The following is a 21,253-nucleotide window of genomic DNA, read 5'->3' on the forward strand; positions in this document are numbered from 1 at the left end:
AAAAAAAAAAGTGTCACTGACACGAGGAGCAAGGAAGACATCTCAGCTGCACTCAGGGCTCACTGGGCTTGTAAATCAAACTCCAGCCTTCTCACCAGTTAGCTCAGCAGGAATCAGGAGCTCCTTCTGGGAGATGAGGACCACTGGGAAGGCTCCATAGTGTTGGTGATGTGATCTGGGCTTTGAAGTATAAGTGGGATTGGTGTGGACCAGCTGGTGAGAAGAATGTTAACCATGTGATATAGTGGACAGTCCAGCAATGTACAAAGCAGGAAAATCAGAGATTCTGGGTATTTTCTTCTCCACTCCCCCTCTACTCCCTTTCTTCCATTTTTTCCTCTAGGACTGGGACTAACCCATTTGGAACCTCTGTGCAAAGTAGTAAAAAGTCCTTTTTCAAGGTAGAGCCTACTCTTGACCAAGATATACAGCCTCAAAATGCAGTATGCATTGAATTGCCACCTCTACTTGGCCTGTTGGCTGAGCATCCTTGAATAAGCAATGACTTGAACAACTGTCCTCAATAGTGCCCTTCCTTCTGTCTCCCCTTTCCTTCCCTCTTCCTCTACATCTCCCACTCTTATTATGCAGCTCCTGCAAATCATATCTGGCCTTTTTCATCTTTGGCTGTCCAGCTGCCTCTCCCCTGCATTATTGTGGACCATATCAGCTGTCGACTGCCATGGCAAGGAAACTTTGACCTTCTTTTCCTTCTTCTCAGAGCCCCCACCTCTGAGGCTACCTGAGCCCCCCTCCCCACACCCCACTCCTGGCCAAATCCACCTCCAATTCCTCCCTGGCTGAAGGGCTTTAACTCACAGGCCCAGACCCCTCCTCTGACAGGCTTGATTTGGCTCCCTGCACATCTGGGCCTCCCATCTGGCCCCCGCACAGGCAATGTGCGGGTTGCTTTATGGATATAATAAATATTACTTCCTTAATATGATTTCGCTTAGGTTCCCAGTGACTCACTCAAGCAAATCTTCCATTTAACACATGACTTTCTCTTCAGAGGGAGCAGAGAAAATATTGTTATTGGAAGAGGCACAGCCGCGAGGGGCTGGGGAGGAGCGTGTCCACCTAACCTCAAAGTTTGCCGCTGCCCACAGACCTGGCTCTGGTAAGACCTTAGCATCCCAGGAGCTGGATTGACCTGTGAAGATTTCAAGAAATGTCCCAGCCATGCCCAGTAGGGATAGCCACAAAAGTACTTCAGCTGTCACATGCTGCCTGGTGCCACCTTGGAAGCTACCTCCACTGCTTGGTGTGTGGATTGAGGCCAAGTTTGCTGTGTCATTGGTCTGGATGGGGGAGAGGACCAAGCTCATCACCCACAATCAGTTTGTCAGAGGCTTGTAGATAGCCTTTACTTTCAACAGAAATGTAAAAAATTACAATTTAAATGTAGATTTCTCTTATCTGGTGCTGAAAGTGTGAATGAATGGGATAGTCAAGCTATAAAAAAAACAAAAACAAAAACATGGCGTGTGGTCTGTTAGCGACACCTACTGGTTGAGTGGGATAGAACAACCCAGCTCTACCTACCAACTACCTCAACTACCTTGGTGAGGCAGCAGAAATCAACACTCACTGTTTGCCTATGTCACACGTTTACCAGATCCTCACAGTTGTTTTTAAAAGTCAAGTTTACTGAGGCTCAACTTACCTCCAGCAAATGTACCCATTTAAAAGTGTTCAGTTTGCTGAGCTATGACAAATGTATACAGTAGGATAACCACCAACATTATCAAGATACAGAATTTTTTCATCTCCCCTTAGAAGTCCCTCATACCATGTTGCAGAGATCCCCTACTCCCAGCCTCAGCTTCTAGCAAGAACTGAACTAGGAGATTTCCATCTTCTAGTTTTCCCTTTACCAGAATGTCACAGAATAGAATCACACAGTATGTTCCCTTTTGTATCTGGGTTTTTTTCATTTTGCTGATGATTCTGTGCTTCTTCTACACTGTTGAAATGTATCAATGGGCCATTTTTTTTTTTTTTTTACTGCAGGGTAGTTTTCCATTGTATGGATACAACCCAGTTTGTGTATCCATTCTCCTGTTGACGTCACAATTTTCTTTTGAAGTAATATATTATCTCCACTTTAAGGAGAAAGAAATCAAAGGTCAAAGAAGTGAGGAGTATGAAGGAAACCCAGTATTAAAGAAGGAGCTATCACAGATCTGATCCATTATAACCTCTGGGAGAGGTTATAATGTTCACATTCCTATTCCTCTTAGTCCTCTGAATGACTGCATTGGACCAAGAACATGTGGCTCCCACAAAGCTTCATTTCCTCCTTCTCTTCTCTTAGTAGATGTTTGATAACTAAGTAAGGAAGGACCACCAGGACTGGGAAGGATCTGTCTTCAGTTGCCTGAGGGCTGTGCTGGAGGGAGTGAACTAGCTATCACTTCAGCAAAAATATATGAATGCTTTGCTGAAGGGTACCTGGTTGCAAGATGCCCACCTTGGAGTAGGAGGTCAAGTTACATAGACTCTCATTCCTTTCTTTCTTGGATTTCTTATTAGAAGAGTACTCAGGAGGAGAAAAATCTGACAGAAAAATTCTGTTCTGCTATGTAACATCGTTATTTTTGTCTCATGGTCCTCAGTTTTCCAATCTGCACCAGGGACATATTTGCCCTCCCTCATCTGAGGTGATATGCAAAGGCACCAGCATGGCACAGAGTGTACTGCCAATTCCCATCCCCTGTACTTCCCACTGAGCTATATAAGGAAAAATTCTTTCCACCTCAGTTTCTCTGCATGAGTGACTCTTTCCTCCATGGTGCAGGAGACATGCCCTCAGTCTTCTAGGAGCTTGGAGGTTGTTGAGAATGCATTCAAATCCATTTCTCCCACATGAACCTCCACCCAGCAGATGAGCTACAGATCAATGTTGTGTGCATTAGTTCTTCCAAGGCTTTCATATTGGCCAGGGCCATATTTCAGGACCAGAGAATGGCTCTATTCCTGTCTCATCATGACCACTTGGGATTCTCAGTGTGGAGCATGCCCCACCTAATCCCTCTCTTGAGGACCCACACTCCTCCCCAAATCCCCTGTTGAACTGGCTATCAGGTTCCATCCATCTCGCCAACAGAAAGTTCTGTTGGTTCAAGGCCAGCTGAGCAGAGGGGCTGCATTCTGTCTCCCCTGTATTCCACTTTCCTCCTACGCCTTGCAGGAGGCTGGAGCTGCCCTTGTTTTTGGTCACTGTGCCCCCTCTAGACTGTTGTACCATGAGGACATACAGAAGGCAAACCAAAGCTGAGAGACCTATAGATTGCCCAGGGTAGCACTGCAGATGGATAACAAATTCCTTGCTGGTGACATTGTCCTCTGTGCAGGAACATTCACCACACAAACTGCTGAGTCTTATAGAAGACCTAGGAGAGAGACTCTACAATCATTCCATTTTTTTGAGATGAAGACACTGATGTCCAGAAAGGTTAAGTCACTTGCCCAAGGTCACACAGCTCATACACACCTCATAGTTGAGGGTGATTCCTGGTTGCCTGGCCCAGAGTGTGTGCTCTCAGCATTCATACTACACTACCTTTGAAGGATCAATCCAATGCAAGATGCTGTGCTAAGCATTGCAACAAAGACTGAGATGGGTAGCTTGCCCTCAGGAGACAACCATAAAGCTAGGTTGAAGGTAGAAAGGCAGGAAAGGCATAGTCATAAACAAGCCTTGGGGGAATGATTTCTAGAAGGAATACAACAACATCATTCGATTTGAAATTTGGCTTCTGACCTCCATGTTCTAAGGCCACTGCACTTTCCTTTCTTCCCTCCAATCCTTTTTGTGTCTTTGCTGATCAGTTCCCCACTGCCTAGCCTGAGCAGGGGTTTAATAATGGTTGTATTAATAAATCAAGGAAAGAATGACAGTACTGAAAAAAATGAAAGGAAGGTTCAGAGGAAGAGAAGAGGGAGGAAGCTGGTACCAGTCTCATAGAAATCTGGAAAGAGATGACTCTGTCCTTTGCCAGAAGTCCTTGGAGGTGTGATGGTGGACAGGGCTCTAGCTCGGTGTGGATCTAGAAGGAGGGCAGAAGACTGATCATGGCCTGCCATGTAGATGACTCTACAGCTGCTTGAACTTCAGCTTCTTCACTTGTTAAACTGAGACCTTCACCCCAGACTCTGGCATCCCGGGCTCGCTGCGAGGATCTGATGAGGGAATAGACAGCCTTGTAAAACAGACCTCACACACCATGGGGAGTATGGAATCCAAAGGCTCCAGTTCATGTCCTGAAGATGTTTTGAGGGTTCTGGCTCTCCATTTGCCCACCTGGACATTGCTGACTCCACAAACAGCTGACGGCAAGTCAGCGACCACAGAACTTTCTCGCTAGGCCAATGTCCCTATAACATAGAATCTGGTGGGGTGAGAGGGAGATGTTCTGTCTCAGACTGGCCCCGGACTCCATGTGCAGCCTCATGTAAACCATTCCCTTGCAGAAACCCTCCCTGGATCCACACTGTGCCCAGAAAGAAATCCAAAGCCCTTGCCTGGCCTCAGCCAGCCCCTTGACTTCATCTGTTCACCCATCACTTCAGTCATGAAGCTCTCTGTCCATTTCCCTTCTGCTCCTCTCTTGTCAGCTTTGTTCCCACGTCATGCCTCTGCACTTGCATGTCGCCCTCTTGGAATGCCCTTCCCCATGTCTTCAAGAGCTCCCTCCTACGCTTCCTCCAGGACCTGTTCCAGTGTTCCCAGGTCACGGTCTTTGACCGCTCCACTAAAGAGGCACATTTCCTGATCTTAAGTTTTCTGGCTTGTTGGTTTACTTGTTTACCTCTATTTTGGCAGAAAGTCTAGAACCACACCTGCCCCCTTTCACAGCTGTGCCCCCAAGGCCTTAGAAGAGTTGTCACTTGACTAGCTATGTGGTGCACTAATGAATTAACATGGTTTCCCCTCTTCCTGGCCTCAGGATCCCCCTCTGCAAAATCGGGCAGGGAGACTGCACCTTGAAAGGGGTCCCCCCCGCAACGCTCTCTCCCCAGTCACCTTGTGAGGAGGGGGTGTGGTAGGCAGTGATGGGCCTTGGGTGGCCCAGAGCCTCCTGACGAATGAGGCTGAATCGGGCGACGTGGCCCGTTATTGATCTGAGCAGGTTGTCAGTGAGGGGGAAGTTGTAATTGTTGCTGTAGTTTCATTGTACCACCAGCCCCGAAGGGAAATTAAACTTTGCAGCTAATGGGGCTATATGATCCTTCAACCTTTGATGTATTGAATCCAGCGTGGTCCCTGGAATACTGAGTGGCTGCTCAGAGCATCATTTTTAAGCAGAAAGCTGCCTCAAAGCTGACATTCTTTTTCAGCCTGGGGAGGAGGTGGAGCTGGAATATTCCTGCACTCTTACATTCCATCCATTTCCCTAAGAGGCTTAGAAAATCTCTAAGAATCAAACTGGGAGGTTTTTGAGCAGGAAGGAACCTCAGGGCAAACACCCACCTCCAGCCCCACCTCCTCCTATTCATCCTCTGCATGGAAGCCAGACCAGCTCCTACAGCCTGAACTGTGTCTCGTCCCTGTTTCAAAACCACCATAGCAGCCCCATTGCCAAGAACTCCACTCCCCAAAGGGAACCAGCAGCTTCAACTGCCCCTGAGGGCTGGATGGAGTTGCAGTCCATTGTGCCCCACTCCAAACCTGCTGACTCAGGAATCTGATTCCAGTGCACAGACAAGTTTGGGAAGCGCTGGACTGCAGGATGGAGTCTAAGCTAATTTTCATGGCATGTAAGCAATTTTGATCTGAAGAGGTAATGGACTATTAAGAATTCAGGGTCTGGATTTATGCAGACTTTGGGTTAAATCTTGACTTACCAGCTGGGTAGCTTTGTACAGTTTCCTTTCCTGCTTTGAACCTCACAGGCTTATTGGGAAAATTAAATAAATTCTTACATGCAGAGTGCTTGGAGGACTGCATGATATATAGTAAACAAATTGAGATTTCCGTTAGCTCCCACCATAAGCCTGTATATAGACTCCTCATTCATACTAAATTGTAAATGACTGATACAGCCAACTGATAGGCAACTTGTTGATGATTCTTACACAGGACCATCTTTTAGAGAAGGAAATGAAACTCAGAGAAGTGAAGCAAATGATTGGAAAAGAATGGAGATGGGATTTGATCACAAGATTGACTCTAGAATCTAGGTACTCAACTAGTGCATGCTTGGCTTGATTTCTCAACCAATTGCCCAGGAGGTAGATGTACAGATAGCACAAAAGAGACCCAGAGATAGAAAGCGACATCTATAATTCTCTGCTTATGGACCGCAGGGTTGGGAACTATACTAACACAAAGTTATCCATTCAACCTGAATTTACTGAGCATATACGCTGTTTCAGGCACCATTCTAGGCAATGGGGATGCTACGGTGGCTAAGACAGGCTCATTTCCAGGCTGCAAGTGCTGTGGGTGGAGATTAGGTCTCCTTCCCACACACTGTGAGGGTGCTGGATCTCACTTCCAGATGTCCTGGTGACTTGGAGTACTCTCCCACCCCTCCCACCTGCTCTGCTCCCTGCTATCCCACCAGCCCTCTCTCTTCTCCCCTTACCCCTCCACGCGCCCAGTCCCAGCACACCACATCTCCTGGGCTTGCGTCCAAGCTGAGTAGGAGATGGGGCATATTTTATACCGACACCATTTCTCATCCCGTCATGGACTTACAGGAAATTACCATTTCTCCCTAGCCAGCTTTCTCCCCTTGTCATGTCTCTTGGGAGAGGGACTATGGATGGGTCCTCCTGAGACTCTAGTGATGGGATGGGGGAGCTGATTTCTCTGCAGCTGATGGCTGCTGAGGTGTAAGGTCCTGGGAATGGGGAGGCAGGCAAGATTAAGACAGAAATCAGGCCAGCCAGAAATTCACACGGCACTGAGCCGGGAGGCAGGATCGCTGGCTTTGCATTCTTGCTCTGCCATGCTGTTTTTAATGATCTTGGGCAAGTCATGCAATGTCTTTCAGCCTATGAAACGATGATCACCTAAAAAAGCACACCGCATACGAGATGACTCCTATGTCCCCATTTGCAACAATATCCTATGCTAAGATACACAAGCATCTTTCATTGACAGGTGATTTGCAGATGACGCACGCTACAAAAGGTCAAATGAAGGAGTGAATGTGGTGGGCTTCGAGGATTAGGGAAGTCTCCAGGAAAGGGGACCTGAGTCTCTCCCACCCTACCCCTTCAGATTTCATTTGAGGACCTATGACATTCCTGGCATTGTGTGCTGGATGTTCTGCATTCCATCACAACCTTTCCAGAGAGGCATCTCAGTGCCCTGGACACAGGGAGAGTCCCGGGTAAAACTCTAGTCTGGCCATTCATGGGGAGGTATCTCTCTGGTGGGTTAAGGTCCCTCCACCTGTCTGCGTCCTCACCCTGAGAAACGACAATATGCATTTGCTTCTCATTGCTGCTGTGGCAAAGGACCTAGTGGCTTAAAGTAGCATGTGTTTATTACCTTACCGTTCTGGAGGCCAGAAGTCTAAGATCAAGGTGACAGCAGAGCTATGTTCCTTCTGGAAGCTGTGGGAGAGATCTCATTTCTTGGCTTTTTCAGCTTCTAAAGGCCACCCACAGTCCTTGTCTCTGGGCCCTTACCTTTGGTGACTCCATCCTCTGCTGTTCTTGTCACATCTTCCACCAATTACTCTGAGCCTCCTGCCTCCCTTTTAGAAAGACCCTGTGGTTACAGGATAATATCATCTCAAGATCCTTAACTTATGCATGTCTGTAAAGTCCCCTTTGACATATAGGGTATTATATTCCCAGGTTCTGAGGATTAAGATGTAGGCAACATAATTTGGTTCCTACACCAACCTTTGCTGGTGGTACTTCTTCTCATCTTTTGGAAACAGGGCCTGAGAGAGATAAGTGTCTCTATCACAAGGTCAGCCATCATAAATGACCAGCTTGGGGTTTGCAGCTGGGACTGTTCCTATTCCCGGTACATGGAGATGCTTCCCTGGGAAGGGTTTGATGGTGTAGTGGGATAAGGAGTTGAGAACATTGTAGATAGAGGCTGGATGGAGGATTCAGGCAAGGAAACCATTTCCCTCCTTGCATCATGATGAACATCTTCGTACATACACAGCACAATGTGAGGCATATAGGTACATAGTAGCTCAGTAAACATTGGATGAATGAATCAGTGTAAAGAAGAAAGCATGAGACATTTGACCAAAAGAAAGCAGTGATAAAATGGAGACCATAATCACGATGTTGGATTGTGAAAGGTCTTAAATGCCGGAATAAGGAGGTTAGAAGTTACTGTGAAGACAGCTGTGGGCTATTGGCAATAGGTGATATGTATGTGCATTTCAAGGAGATGAGTCTGGTATTGTTATGCAGGGAGACTAGAAGGGAGAGAGATTGGGGTCTGGAGAAATGTTTATGGGGCCCCTGGAGCAATCCAATGTTCTGCCAAAGCCTGGAAACTCTTGAAATGGCCAAGAACATAAAAGCAAGGAGAGGGGGAGCTAGTAGGAGGTATGCAATTGCATCAGAAAAGAAGAATTAATTTGATCACTGATTGGAATAAGGAAGGAAAGACTGAATGACTGGTATGTATTATAAAATGGACTAGGTAGTTTTTCACACATGATCCTATCAACACTTGTACAATCCTATTTTAAAATGCCCGTTTTATGGATGATACCCCAGAAGCTCTGAAAGGTGAGGCAAGGCACCAATGTGGATGCAGCTAGGATGTGGCAATGCCAGTATGTGAACTCTTGTCCTTCTACAGCTAACCTGGCATATGGCTCTGTGGTATCGTGTGTCTGGGGGATATACCAAGAGTGATAGGGTGAGGAGAGGAAATGGGCATTAGAAGATCTATGGTGAGCCTGACATGATGGCAGCTGAGGTGGGGCTTCTGGTGGAGTAGGGATGGGTGGGATGTTTGATATGACCTTACTGGGTTTGAGGAGCCCAGGAAGGCCTGGTAGAGATGACCACACCAAGCTGGGGAATTTGGGTCTGGCATTTGGGACAGGAGTTATAGATGGAGATGAGAATCTGGGAGTTGTAGCAGACACAGTTGCTGCTCTTACCCATATCCCTGGGGCTTTACCTTTGTAGAGCTGGCTGGGCTGAATTCCAACTGCCTGAGGGTATTGCTGTTGGCCAGCACCTGCCATGCTTACATGCAGGCTAGAAGTGCCTGAGAATTAACACTCTCCAGGAACAGCATTCAACTAATAATTGGACGGAGCTGGTAAATAAGTAGCCCCTGCCTCCTGGCTCCCCAAAGACCATGTTCCAAACTGATTCCCAGCATTCTCCAGTGGGATCAAGCTCTATCTGCCCACAGTGTTATCTGATTTTGTACCTTCAGTTGGCTATCTTCCCTTCCCTATGTCACTTTTGCTTGCTCCTTCCCACTGTTTCTTGAGATCACCAAATAAACTACTTATACTCAGAACTTCAGCTCAGAGTCTCTGCTTATGGGGGAACTCAGAACAAAATGGGAGTCTCCCTCCTCCCCCCTGCCCACCCTGAACCAGCGCATGAAACTGGGGCCTGGAGGCAGGAGAGGAGCAAGTTGTGAAGCTAGAACGGAGCCTTGGGAATATGGGTACATTGAACACATGGAACTGAGAAGGAAATTCAGAGGTAGAAAGAAAAGAGGAAAGAACAGGGTTCTGAGAGCCAGGAAGGAGAGAGACTTAGCTGTGTTGTTGGTCAGTAGTGACAAGGCCACTCAAGAGGGTAAGGATGAAAACTGGAACCCTTTTACATGTAGCAAATTTATCATTAATGACTATTTGAAAAACAGTTGAGATATGTTGAGATCAGAACTAGATTTCTAGAAGTTGAAGGAGGTGGAACAAAATATAAGTAAATATAATTATTTTCCAACAAGTATTTATGCTTTTAAAGATTTTATTTATTTATTTGAGCTAGAGAGAGAGAGAGAGAGAGAGAGAGAGAGAGAGAGCAAACAGGGGGCAGGGAGGACAGAGGGAGAGGGAAAGGGAGAGGGAGAAGTAGACTCCCTGCTGAGCAGGGAGCCTGACTCTGGGCTCCATCCTAGCACCCTGGGATCATGACCTGAGCTGAAGGCAGATTCTTAAGTGATTGAGATACCCAGCAAGTATTTGTTAAGCACATTTTTTATGTGTGGTGTAGTTTCCCATTCTTATCACTGGGTCTTCAGTGTATTTCTAGAAATTAGGAATGATACCCATTTTATGGATGAGGAAATAAAAATGTAGCTTATGGTGGTTAGGGTGACAAGCAAAATCATTAGCCAAGGAAGAAAGGAGACATCTGATAGAGATGGAGGAAGAAGTGAGGTATAGAATTACTATTTACTGAACATCTGTCTTCTTTGTACTATTCTTGAAAATTACTAACTGTGTAATCATGTGTTTTTTATTTAAACTCTATGTTTCTATATCTGAAAAATGGGGGCATTTATAGCATAACCACATGAGGTTTGTGTGAGGGCTTAATTATGTAAAACATTTAGAACAGTGCCTAGTAAACAGTGAACATTTAATAAGTTAGTAATTTTTATTTTTATTATTAGTGTTAGTATTGCTATTACCAGAGCTGCTGTGACACACACACACACACACACACACACACACACACACACACGCATATATGCTATTTTTTTAAATAGCAGCTAAAGGGAGGCACCAACTCCAGTTTACAGATGAGATAAATGAACTTCAGAACATTGCTCAAGATCATGGAACTAGATTGGAGCGTGTATTTGAATCCTTCTCTGCCTGATTCCAAAGCACACTGTCTTCTGTTGTGTCAGGACTGGGTAGAGTTTTCCCAAGTCAAAAGTGACTTATTATAGCTTGAACAGAGAGGGGAAGGAAGAAATTGAAGACAAGAGAGTAAGTGAAGAGTAGGTCTACTGTTGTAGGTAGGAGAGTGTGACTGGAAGGCAGGTTTACAGATTTGCCCTGGACCTTACACAGACAGGAAAGAAGGAGGGAGAAGATGAATTTGGCATCTTGGCAACAGTGCATTGTTGAAAATTTTCCTGTTCAGGGCTTGTTGTAGTCCTGAAAAAAATTAGGTTCCATGTTTTTAAACTTGTGGAGGGTAGCAGGAAGGAAGGTTAAGGAACAGTGAAAACTGACCTGGTCATTATGGGAATCATGGCCAATAATAAAGAGGGGAAAAATCATGTAGGATCCCATAAGGACCAGGAGCTATTGCTCAATCCTCCTTTGAGATAGGTTAGCTGTGTCCTGTGCCTTGTTCAGGTTAAGTTGGTAACTAATAAGCTAAGCAAAGATCAGCCCTAGTGAGCCCGCCTCCGGGAAGCTGTCCGTGGTGCTGAAGTCTTTGCATTGGCGACGCCACATTGTGGAAAGGGAGCCCCTCTCTCACTCTGGCTCATGGCCTCTACCTCCGAGAAATCCTCCTGATTTCACTTCTCTGTACAACCTGCATATTATTACACATGTCTTATTTGTTCCAGAGTAACCTTTAACCATCTAACATCCCTGACCCTTGTCTATTCTCATCCACCAACAATTCCTGTCATTAGCTTTGCCTGGACGACGAATCCCAGACTTGGTTTCCAACTTTTTTATTCCAAACCCCACAGGTATGCTCCACCAGCACCTCTCTGACAGACTCCAAATCACACTTAAAGAGGGCAGTATTCTGCACAGCAGAGAGGCAAAGGATTATAGAAAGATCTGAATTGAATCATAGACTCAATATTGGCCAGATGTATGTCTTGCAGAAAAATTTAAACCTCTCAGAGCATCAGTCTCTTTGTTTGTACAAGGGGGAGGGTCATTAAGGAGGTAAGAAGAAGGTGGACCAGATCCTCCTAGTGCTCCATAAACAGGGACAACTAGTATAGTAAAAAGGAATCTTTCAAGTCAAGCACTTCCTTATCACCTTTTTTCCCTCAAAAATTGAATAACTGGGCAGCCCAGGTGGCTCAGTGGTTTAACGCTGCCTTCAGCCCAGGGCGTGATCCTGGAGGCCCAGGATCGATTCCCATGTTGGGCTCCCTGCATGGAGCCTGCTTCTCCCTCTGCCTGTGTCTCTGCCTCTCTCTCTCTCTCTCTCTGTGTGTGTCTCTCATGAATAAATAAATAAAATCTTTTTTTAAAAAAAGTGAATAACTTGTAGCTTTGAGTAAACCTTTTAGCTTCTCCGTGCCTCTATTCCCTCTTTCATGATGGAGGTGATGGTGCTAGTTTTGGTGGTGAATGTTTCTTTGATAACTTTAGAATTATGTGGAGTAATAAATTTATTGAAAAAACAATAGAATAAGATGTAAACTGTTAAGTGTGGAGTTTCAGTTGTCATGTTTCATCCATCATGGGCCAGCAAAGTTTTATTTTCTTCATGAACACTGCCCATCACCTTCTGGTAAGCCTTTAGTGCAAACTTCAACCCCCAATAAACCCTGTGTCTGTGCTCACTATACATATGTTTCTGCACCTATTACCTTGTGTGGTAATAATTTGTATTGTCACTGCCTGTCCCCCTACAAACAAGACCATGTAATTCTTGAGGATGGGATTTATATCTTAGCCATCCCTACATTCCCAAGGTGCATGTTGACTCCATATTTATTTAGCCATATAATATATATTTATACATATGACTAAACAAATACATATACATATACATATGACTAAACAAATGTTTAGTCAAATTAACCTGGATTTGACTGAAATCAAATAAATACGGCAGATCAAACACTGAATGGGCAATCAGGATGACTTGGATCGATTTACTCTGATTCTGTTTTCATTTTGCTGCATGGCCCTGGGAAACCCTCTTTCCCTTTCTGAGGGCTCAGTTTTCCTTTCTGAAAGATGATGGGATTGGATTTGATGAATTTTAAGGGGACTTCCAGCTTTTTAAATCCAACACATATTCAATGAGTATTTATTAAGCATCTATTGTATGTTAAGAAGTAGGAAGTCTGATGAAGAACAGAAAATGCTTCAGATTCCAGAGTTCTTATTCAAGTGAGGGCAGGGAGGAAAATGATTAGACAAATACAATACCATAAGGATATAACTGGGACTATAACTGGTGTCAGCCCAAGGGGCTATATCTATCCAGAAGACAGATATTCAACTTGGCCTAGGGAGGTGAAGGATAGGAAGGCTTCCTGGAAGAGGTATTCTCCAAGAAGGGAATAAGAGTTGGTTACTACAGACATTTAGAAGAAAGTTTGAGGGTGAGTTCTAAGTGGAAAAAGAAGCACTAGCAGATGCCTGAGTTTAAAGAGGGCAGTACACATTTGTGAGGCCGCTAGCTGAAGCATGGAGTGTGTGTGCAAGGGGAGAGTGTAGGTGGCAAAAGACCACACTAAAGATGCAAGCATTGGCCAGGGGTCAATCTGAAAGTGTTTGACCATTACTCTGAGGGAATACAGTGGGGTTTCAATCAAGACAATGCCTGCATTCTCAGATCACATTGTAGAAAGCACCCCAGTTGCAGGGTGGCTTTGCATGGGTATAGGATGGGAGTGAGGCCAGGCTTGGGGACCAGTAGGGTGAATGTTGTAAGAATCTATGGACCAGGGGCTGATGGCTGGGACCTAGGTAGTGATGGTGGGATGATGTGAGGTGAATAAAATCAAGAGATAAAGTCCTGTATACTGACTGGATGCAGATGGCAACAGAAAGGGAACCACATTGTCTAGATTGGGAAACCAGATGCCTAGAGGGCCACTTATTGAGCAGAGAGCAAGAGAATGGAAACACATGGGGCTGGGGGTGTGCATGATGCTTCCCATTTTGGGCTTTTTGACTTTGAGGGGCCATGGGGAATCCAAATGAAGATTCTGAAGTCCAGGGCTCACTGGTTTTGATGGAGGCTAAAGATACAGTTAAGATAAGAATGTCCTCTCTTCCCATTCTCTACCCCAAAGGATCTTTTTCCTTCCCTGAACTCTGAGCTTGTTGGTGCCACACAATTAGGCACTTAATTGCTTTCTAATTGATATGTGCCTTGGGCTGTCACACCCGATAAATTTGCAAGCTCCTTGAGGGCAGAGGGCTCTTTATAATGCCCTCCCAAGACTCTCCCTGGGCACCACAGGAAATTTATGAGATATTTGAATGGGGGAGAGGAGAATGGTCATCTTGTCAGCCATAGTTGGCCATTCTGGACCTCAGTCTCCCCCTTTGTAGGATGGGAATCACAAGGCTTTCCTTCAACCCTTCTGTGATCTCTTAAGATTTCTAGTTTTGTTCATTCCTCAAAATGGTGGAAGGGAGCAAGGGAAAGAGACAGGAAGCAGCGCATTGGACCTTTATAATGCACCCCCCTGGCTTTGTCCAGTGTCAGGATGTGTAGGCAGGATTTAGGAATAACATTTAAAAAAAAAATAAGAGGAGAGAAGCGAATTGTTTCTCTCCACTAGTAGCAGGCGTTCAGCAAAACAAACAAGCCTAACGGAATGCTTTGGCGATTATACAGACAAACAAATCACTTTCCCAAAGTGCTTCTTGGGGGAATTACGGCTCCTGGAAATGAAACACAAACAGATTATTAAAAAAGAGCTCCCCGTTGGGAGAGAAACAGTATTTACAAGAGAAGATGTGCCTAGCCGGACCTCTAATTGCCGTTCATTATCTCATATTGATTTAATTAGCTGTTGCACTCGGGTCTGAATTGCTTGCCGCCCGCAGCGGGGGACCAGCAGAGAGAGGGGGTTCGGATTGACCGAGCAGGCTGCCACGATCTCTCCCCCTCCCCCCTTTCCCCTGGAACATGGGGGTCAGCGCGCAGGGTGGCACTGCGGTGGCAGAGTGGCGGCCAGCGGCTAGAGGCAGCCAGTTCCGTCCAAGGCCTTGCAGGCTGCTCTGTCTCTCGTGCACCTAGACTGGGGTGGCTGCGAGGAGCTAATTAGCTGCAGTAATTAGAGAGAGCGTCTTCATAATGTGGAATTAGAGTGGCTTGGAGAAAGCACGGGGAGATATATGGCCCAGGCTGGCGGTGGTAATGGGGGAGAAACAGGCAGGGGGAAGATGAGGCAGTCTCCCACAATGTCCTCTGGCCCCTGCTGGGTGACTTCTCTACCCTTTCTCTAGGGTCACCACTCCCATGTCAGGCTTTTCAGCCATTTGTGGCCTCTCCACCCCTCTGCGACCCAGAAACTCCGACAGAGCAGAGATTTCCAGATGAAGAAGGAAGGTTATTAGCGTTTCTCTCTAGTGGGCGTCTGGGACCAATTGTTTTGAAGATTTGGGGTTTATAATTGCAAGTGATTAATGGAAGAGTTGGCAATCAGGTTTAAAAGGTTGCTAATTGCTCTTTTAATATAATTGTGTCCGAGTGAGAGCATTGTGTGTGCACGGGCTTGGCATGCAGAATGCGTGGTGTCGGGGCATTAAATGGTGTCAATGCTTTTCTTCCCTCCGTCAGTCCATTCATCTAATCTTGACTGAGAGTCCATGAAACTCTTAGCCCTGTGCGGTGTGCTGGGAACAGAGCTGCAGGACACAGAGCCCGGACCCTCGAGTGGCTATTATCTGGCCACCTTGGGAACACAGCATTCTCTTCTCTGGTCTATTCATGCTAAGGCAACTGAACTAACCCATGCTTGCTAGACAATTCCTTGGAGCATACCCTATTGTCCAGAAGAAGGTAGAAGGGGTAACAGTGAATTTGGTAAGAGCAGACTCATTTGGAAGTGCTACGTGGGACAACTGCATGGTAGTGCAGCATAGGCAAGAATCAGAGGAAAGCAAACATGATCTTGGACAGGCTGATAAAAATATATTCCAAACCAATGAATTAAGGTCCTGTACTGCTGGAAGAAATCCTCAATCCTCCTCTCTTAAAGCCTAGTAACTTTATATTTACACATAATTATAGCAAGCCTGGTAATCTAATTTTCTTTATTATAATAGGTAAAAAGGAGTGGTATACGTATCTAGACAGACAGATAGATAGATGATAGATCAATCCATCACAACTTATGAAATATGCCCTGTCTGACAGAAAAGGAAATTGAGGCATATGGAAATTGGTGTTTACTCATGGGTGCATAATCTATAAATTTGTTTTCCAGTCTCCAGTTCTCTTATTCTTTGCATTGGGCTCATGGTACGTCCTCAAATTTCAGATACTGAGATCTCTTAGAGTTAACTGTATCAAGGAGTGGCAAATAGGGTTTGTATCACTCACAAATTTTGCATTTCTTAGTAATAATTGCTTGGAGTGTTGCATCGGGAAAGCATTCTAAATGTGTATCTGATCACAGTGGTGAAAAAAAAAGCAGTAATTAATTAACAATGTCTGCTCTGACTCAGGGAGGGGGTGCAGTGGCACGGATCCCACAGATTTGCCATTCTTGCTAAAATGTCATCCTCTTATCTTTTAGGTATGAAACCAGAGTCTCAAAGAATAGGAGTCACTTGAGCAAGGGTTTATTCACCCACATTCCCAGGTCCAGTCTCGCAAGGAAAAGAGGAACCATGGCTCGGGCTCTTGAGGGGCTTATAAACTATTGGGAAGAACAGCCATAGATAAATAGTATATATAGAGACAGAGTTCAGAGAAATGGTGAAGGCAGGGCATCACAGAGGAGGTGGGTCTTGGAAGATTGAACTGATTTGGGGAGCTGAAAATGTTGAGAGGAGGTAGGTCAAGTAGGGGCACAGCAAGAGCAAAGACAGAGTCAGAGAGGGGATTGCATGCATGACATACATACATGAGAGTTAAGGAAGAGGCTTGGTTAGGTAGATGCTGAGTTAGGGATGGGGGGCAGAGATAAAGCCAAGTATCTCATAAAGAAAGGGTATCTTTCATCACTTCCATTCCCATTGTAATGATCATGGTCTTGTACACAGGAAGTGCTTCATAGGTGTCAAATCTGTCTCCGATCTCCTTTTAATGTCATTAAATCACTCAACAAACATCACTGGGTGCTTTGCATGTACCAGATCCAGGACTGAGTGCTGGGGTTACACTGACAAATGAAAAAGATACCACTGGCAGGAGAAGCCATGTAGCCAGAGAAAATGCTTCTGGCTGGGCATCACCAGACTCGGGCTCTGGGCTAGTTTAGACAAAATATGCATTATTACTCTGAGAAAATCACTGGCCATGTCTGAGTCTGTTTCCTCCTTTGTAAGTGGTGAGTAAACCTGAAAAACCACAAGTTGAGCTGTGTCTCTTCCTGGCTTAAAGTCCTCCAAGGACTTTCTATCACATTTAGGAACCAGCACATTCAAAGGCTCGCCCCAGTGTTCCTGCACAACCAGGACCTGCCCACCATTCCCTCCTCATCTTCCATGACTGTCCATCCTGATCACTCAGCTCCAGGCTTCCTTTTGCTCTCCTAAGCTTCAAGTCCATTCCCACCTTCATTGGTGCCTCCTCCACTTTCTTGCTGGCTGGATCCTTCTCATCCTTTGGGCCTCACCTTGGAAGAGTGCCACCTCTTCCAAGAAGCCTTCCCTCGCTAACTGGCAGGAGCTCTCTATCATAGCCCTCTTTGCTCCATGCTACACTTAACTACACTTTGCAAGTGACTGTTTACTGGTTGATAACCTCTTTTTTCTCTGCGGTCCCCTGATAATCTGAGGGCAGGGATCCTATCTGCCTTTTCCCCATTGTGTTCCCATTGCCTAGCCTGGCACCTGGCTCATAGTTATAAGTATGTGTAAAATGAATGAATAAATCAAAGTATGGCTCTGGTGGGTTAAAGTTGCCAGAAAGTTGGTGTGGCTGGATTTTCCTAGTATTGGTGGTGTAGACCTCTTTGTTGGGATTCTGGGAAACGTGGATTCATAGTCTAATGCTCACCAGTTATGTGACCTTGCACTAACTCCTTCACTTCTCTCGTCCTCAGTGTCTTCATCTGTGAAAAGGTGATAATCCTTGTACCTATTGCAGAGTGTTACCTTTGGGATGAAATGAGACAAAAGAGCCTGGAACTCAGAGTCTGATGTTCAGAGCTACACAGTGTCAGGCTATTTATGATCACTATTTATGATTTATTTATGACAGTGTTTCCAAATAGCAGAATAGGTTCTATTGGATGGTAGAGGGGTGGGCACGGTGGAAAGTCAAAGAACTTCAGCTACTGAACTGGGGGCAGGAGGTCAGAGCAGGTCTTCAGGTGCCACCCTGCCCTGCGCATCAGCCTCTCACTGGTTCAGGCTATAAAGAAGCCAGCCCCATGGAGCTCTGATTTAATTAGCTCTGTGATATTGCCCTATCGATCACTCATTTCAAGTCTGCCAACTGGGGGATGAGCGGTTTGCCCATCATGCTCTCACTTATGGGAAGGAAGAGCAAGTATCGACTTGTTTATTCAAGCCCAGCTGGGGAGCCCCCTGAAGCACCCCCATGCCATACTCCTCACACACATATTGGAGTTTGGATAAATCTCTTCTCTGCACTCATCAGCAAGCCCTTTATCTTTCTCCCTGGGCTTCCAAGATCCTCCCCACCCCCTCATCACCTCTTCTCTGTTTGAATTAGCTTTAATATCTTTTTGATGGAAAAAGTGTTTGCTTTATCTCCAGTGCTACCTGTCCTAATTGTTTCCTGCATCTTGGGTAATACCTCATTAATTGGTAATATCTCCTCATTCTACCTCTTCAAAGCAGACTTGTTTGTTTGTTTGTTTTCTGCAGCTGATGATGCTGGGCCTGGGGGTTGGGGGACCCGGTCAACTTGAGGTTTACTTGAGGCTCTTCTTGCTCTTGTCCTTCCTGTTTGTCCGTTTCTCTCCACCCTTTCCTTCTGTTTTCCTTTCCCGACCCTCCCTCCCCTTCTCCCCTTCCCTAGCCTCCATCCTTCTCCTTCCTCTTCCCTCCCTCTCTGTTCTTTCCCTTCCTCCTCCCTCCTTCCATCCTTTCCCTCCCTACCGCCCTCCCTCCATCTCCTTCCCTCCTTCTCTCCATTTCCTTCACTCAGTCCTTCCTCTTTTTCCTGGAATTAGAGTTCAGATGAGCTCAAGCATGAGAGCCTAGCAGGAAAAAAGAATGTGCCACTATAACCCAGAGGGGTAGCTGGGATCTAGGTGCTCTGTGACTGTCCCCACCACGGGCCATGTGTGATTCCTGGTTCCCTTCTCATTGGAGCGACAGCAGCTAGATGCATGACACTCAACATGAGTCCCAGGGACCCCTGGTCAGGGGACAGAAAGAGGGGGGGCTCAGGCTCTCATAAGTTGGGAAATGCCACACTTCATGTAGGGGACTCTTGGAAATTCACAGAACACACTGGGAAAGTAAAGGCTCTGAGAAAGCCTGTGGGAATGAAACTTGCCAAATTTTGTTTCCTCCAAAGATTTCTCATCTCATTCACTTTGCCACGTGCTAGGAGGAACTAACTGGCTTGGGAATATTAGCCTTATGGGCCAGCATTCTCTCCCATCCTCCATTAGCAATCCAATTCTTTCAGAGGCACCAGCTTCCTGAGGAGATACTAATGACTCCTCGCCTGTACCCAGGAGAGAAGAATTTGAGACTCTGCCAGAGAATTAGCACAGTCACCTCTTCAGAGCTTGACTCTGGTCATGTGGCCTTGGAGGACAGGCAATCGGGGAGGAGACACTTGGCAATCAGACACAAGTTCAAATCCCAGCTCCGCCAGTTGATGACTGAGTCTTCCTGGGCCCGTTGCTAAAATTCTCCTGTTTCAGGTTACTCACCTGTTCTGTAGGATCATGACACCTATACCCTGAGTACCACCAGATCGTACAAGAAACCATCAAGATAATGTCCATAAAATGCGGGACTTCCAGAAGGTGCTCAGTACATTTGGGGTCTGAAGGCAAATTTCATATAACATAAAATTAATCATTTTGAAGTTTACAGTTCAGTGGTATTAGCACTAGTACCACCTCTAGTTCCAAGATGCTGTCATTATCCCAAAAGGAAATCACGTACCCATTAGGCAGTCATCCCCCATCACCTCTCTTCCCAGCATCTCGCAACCAACACTCTCCCTTCTGCCCATGTGGATTTACCTATTCTGGATGTTTCATATAAGGGGGATCATACATGTCATCTTTTGAGTCCGGCTTCTGTCACTGGAGCATTTTGTTGTTGTTGTTTGTTTGTTTTTAAAGATTTTATTTATTTATTCATGAGAGACACAGAGAGAGCGAGGCAGAGACACAGGCAGAGGAAGAAGCAGGCTCCATGCAGGGAGCCCGACGTGGGATTTGATCCCAGGACTCCAGGATCAGGCCCTGAGCTGAAGGCAGATGCCCAACTGTTGACCACCCAGGCGTCCCTCTGAGCATGTTTTTGAGGTTCCTGCATGTGTCAATGCTTTGTTCCTTTTATGGGAGAATATTTGTTCCATTCCATATTTTGTTTATCTATTCATCACTAAGTACTTTTAATTGGAATTCACTCCTTTTGGTAAAGGGTCATGCTCTACTCAAATAGGATTTGTAGGAACCACACTGAGTTTAGAATTAAAGTTAATAAGAGACGGTTAAGTGTGGTTGATAGAGCTTGGAACTGGAAGTCAGGAGGCCTGGAATCTGCTTTTGATTTTGCTTTGTGACCTTGGGAACCCTCCTTCCCCTCTCTGGGTCTCAGTCTTCTCATCTATAAAATAGGGTTGGTCAAGATGATTTCCTGCTCCAACATCTCCCAGGTCTAAGACATCTCTGACATTTCCAAAGGGGTCACCCCATCTGAAGAAAACTCATCCTAGAGGTATTGGAAGGTTGGTTTGTCAGGCTCTCCATTCATGTATCAGGCCCTGTGTGTTGCAGGTGGAAGGGCCTCAGCGTTTCCATCTGTAAAACCAGGAGGAAAAATGTTGAATTAGGCTTCAGTTTTATGCTCCTGTGAATAACATGCTAAGTGTAATGGAGCCAACATTTCTGTAGCTTTCTCTGACCAGCGTGATGATGGGGCTGGGATTAGTCACACTTGATTTGAAAAACCAACACTCATGAATCGAATCCATTTGCCAGCAGCCTGGTCAACTGCTCTCCAGGAAAACGATCCTATTGAATCTCATAGTGATACCAGTGAGCACCCAGAACTTGAATTTTCTCTGTGGTAGCTCCTCAGCAAGACATATTTTGACAAACTAAAAATGCCTGCATTTATTTCTGTTAAAATGGAGCAATTGGTGAATAGAATCTAATTAGAAATTAATGAACACTCTAACATATGAGCCCCACTCCTGACATCAGGACTGTGGTCTTGAGAGCTACTTTGTGACTGGCACTGAAGAGAAGGGGAATCTATTAGGCATTCACAGGAAC

Source organism: Vulpes vulpes, chromosome 10 (assembly GCF_048418805.1).
Source record: "Vulpes vulpes isolate BD-2025 chromosome 10, VulVul3, whole genome shotgun sequence".
Taxonomy (NCBI): Eukaryota; Metazoa; Chordata; class Mammalia; order Carnivora; family Canidae; genus Vulpes; species Vulpes vulpes.